Source organism: Triticum urartu, chromosome 1 (genome assembly GCF_003073215.2).
Source record: "Triticum urartu cultivar G1812 chromosome 1, Tu2.1, whole genome shotgun sequence".
Classification (NCBI taxonomy): Eukaryota; Viridiplantae; Streptophyta; class Magnoliopsida; order Poales; family Poaceae; genus Triticum; species Triticum urartu.
Genome location: NC_053022.1, coordinates 404,333,778 through 404,337,267, shown reverse-complemented (window position 1 = coordinate 404,337,267; position 3,490 = coordinate 404,333,778). Strand labels below are relative to the sequence as shown.

Genomic DNA, 3,490 nt, shown 5'->3' with positions numbered 1-3,490 from the left:
AATTTTTAGTATTATGAAATTGTAGGATTGTGTAGCCTACAAAAAAATTACTATTATAAAAGTGTAGGATTGTGTAAGTTTAATTATGTTTTAAGCTTTTAAAATGTTGTTTTGGATTTTCTCAAACTAAAGAATAAAAAAACTTCAACCACAGTGGGAGTCGAACCCACGACCTTCTGATCCGAAGTCAGACGCGCTAATCCACTGCGCTATGCGGTCATCTATGTTGGAAATATGATTGTACGTTATATTATATGTTTAAATGCAAAGAAGACTTGCACAACAGGAACATGGAGCCAGTGGCCTGGACCTAGGCGATTGATTAGGTGTTCAAGGACGGGTTGGCATCGAATTTTCTACGAAGACGTACAATCGCACACACACCACTTGACATGCGGACCGTAGACATTTTTTTTTAACATCAATATAGACACAAACGCTCATATACACGCGCATATACTCACCCTTATGAATGCATACACTCACATCCTACCCCTATGAGCATTTCCAAAAAACTGAGCCGACATATCATCTTGAAATTTATGAACTTACCGCAGGCACCTCATCGTCGTCGGGAACGTCTCCTCCCACTAAATGCGCATCGCCAGAAATCCTAAAATAAATCCAGCAATAAATGCGAGCACCAGGATTTGAATTCTGATGGGCTGGGAATACCACAGTCCCTTTAATCATCCAATCACAGGTTGATTCGCCCTAGACGCATTTATATACATGTACGATAGGAAAATCACAAATCGGTGTTAGATTTAAACTAGAAAAAACTAGTATTATATATGATGCATTGGTCACCCATGTGAACTTTCTTTTTTCACCAATACGCCCATATCATTGCATTGATAGGTAGGTTGAAAGTACATGATGGGAGATCCTTCGATTTGTGCGCCTGGAGGCAAGTCGGAGGCTCCCAGGAGCAGAAGAGGGGGGGGGGGTGCTCGGCCCCATTACATCCTAGTTTACATTACATCTATTAGAGTTTGTAGCCCTTTGGCGCCGGTCTTGGCCCAGGCGCGCACGTCATCTTGAATCGCTGTGAACAGGAGATTGATGGAGGGTTGCCTATGGTCAAAGATACACGTGTTGCGGTGCTTCCAAATAGCCCAAGCGATGAGAGGGACAATCGAAGTAAGTGCCTTTCGGAGTGAGGGAGGTGCGGAGTCGGCTGCGGATCGCCACCAAGCGTAGAGGGGCCAAAGTGCGATACCAAACTTCCTTGGAGAAGGGGCAGTCTACAAGCAGGTGGTGGATGTCTCGGCTTCTTGGTCGCAGAGCACGCATCGAGGTGGGCGAGCTAAGCCTCGCTTGGTCAGTCTCTCGGTTGTCCAGCAATGATCTTGTCTGGCGAACCAGAGGAATAGCTTGGCGTCCATGGGGCCCAACTCTTCCAGGTCAATCTCCACTTGGGGTTGGCAATGGAACCATGGAACAGAGCTTTGTAGCATGATTTGGAGGAGTAGGAGCCACTGTCAGTCCACCTGTGTGAACATTTAATGAAGATGAATACCTAACAACCGGAGTTTAGTTTAATTTAGCTTAATTCAAAGTTTATTTTAATGGGATTGCTAAATCTCAGTCGACTGAGATTTGACCAAGTCTCGATCGATGTTATATACATGGGATCTTACATGAAGATTCGTGTAAACTTTTCTTTTTAGTTTTCCTTTTTTTCTTACTTACATGTTATATCACTTGACTTGGGCTTGGTTAAGTCTCAGTCGACCGAGACCTAGCCACATCCTAATTTTAAATATGATTGGTCTTTTTAGGATTAGTATGATTGAGATTTGGATTTAGAACTAAGCAGTGAAACGGTAACGACAAGAACAAACACATTTTGTAGAGAACTTGCATGCATTACTCATTTATTTACTTTGGGAAACTTCCAATTTATTCATCTTTAAACATGGTAATAGAATGAACACCGGACATAAAAATTACATCCAGATTCGTAGACCATCTAGCGATGACTAGAAGCAACGGAGCGAGTCAAAGGCGTGCCGCCATCGTCACCGCCCTTCCCTCGCCGGAGCCGGCCAAAACTTATTGTGATAGACAATCAGGAAGTCGTCATGCTAAGGCTGAAGGAAATATGCCCTAGAGGCAATAATAGAGTTGTTATTTTATATTTCCTTATATCATGATAAATATTTATTATTCATGCTAGAATTGTATTAACCGGAAACTTGATACATGTGTGGATACATAGACAAAACACCGTGTCTCTAGTAAGCCTCTACTAGACTAGCTCGTTAATCAAAAATGGTTAAGTTTTCTGACCATAGACATCTGTTGTCATTTGATGAACGGGATCACATCATTAGGGGAATTATGTGATGGACAAGATCCATCCGTTAGCTTAGCATGTTGATCGTTCAGTTTTATTGCTATTGCTTTCTTCATGTCATATACATATTCCTTTGACTATGAGATTATGCAACTCCCAGATACCGGAGGAATACCTTGTGTGCTATCAAACGTCACAACGTAACTGGGGGATTATAAAGATGCTCTACAGGTATCTCCGAAGGTGTTTGTTGGGTTGGCATAGGTCGAGATTAGGATTTGTCACTCCGAGTATCGGAGAGGTATCTCTGGGCCCTCTCGGTAATGCACATCATGATAAGCCTTGCAAGCAATGTGACTAAGGAGTTAGTTGTGGTATGATGCATTACAGAACGAGTAAAGAGACTTGCCGGTAACGAGATTGAACTAGGTATGAAGATACCGACGATCGAATCTCGGGCAAGTAACATACCGATGACAAAGGGAAGAACGTATGTTGTCATTACGGTTTGACCGATAAAGATCTTCGTAGAATATGTAGGAACAAATATGAGCATCCAGGTTCCGCTATTGGTTATTGACCGGAGAGGTGTCTCAGTCATGTCTACATAGTTCTCGAACCCGTAGGGTCCGCACGCTTAACGTTCAATGGTGATTTTGTATTATATGAGTTATGTGATTTGGTGACCGAATGTTGTTTGGAGTCCCGATTGAGATCACAGACTTGACGAGGAGTCTCCAAATGGTCGAAAGGTAAAGATTCAAATATAGGACGATAGTATTCGGACACCGGAAGTGTTCTGGGGGTACCAGGTACGTATCGGGTCACCGAAAGGGGTTTCGGACAACCCCCAACAAGCTATATGGGCCTAATGGGCCAAGAGGGGAAGCACACCAGCCACAAAGGGGCTAGTGCGTCCCCTCCATATGGGCTGGCCAAATTGGAGAAGGAAAGGGGAAGAAGGAAAGGAAAAAGGGAATAGGATTCCCTCTTCCCCTCTTCCCTTCCTACTCTGAATAGGAATAGGAAAGGGGGGAGGCCGAATTCGGAGGACCCCAAGTAGGATTCCTCCTACTTGGGGCACCCCCTTGGCTGCCTCTCCTTGTTGGGGAACGTAGTAATTTCAAAAATTCCCTACGCACACGCAAGATCATGGTGATGCATAGCAACGAGAGGGGAGAGTGTGTC

General features: G+C 43.8%; 1 non-coding gene across 1 annotated transcript; it reads right to left on the bottom strand.

Annotated features, from left to right (window-relative positions):
* Positions 1–145: 145 nt before the first annotated feature.
* Positions 146–219, bottom strand: TRNAR-UCG. The gene has a single exon. It is a non-coding gene; the product is annotated as a tRNA-Arg (tRNA).
* Between the last annotated feature and the right edge of the window lie 3,271 nt (positions 220–3,490).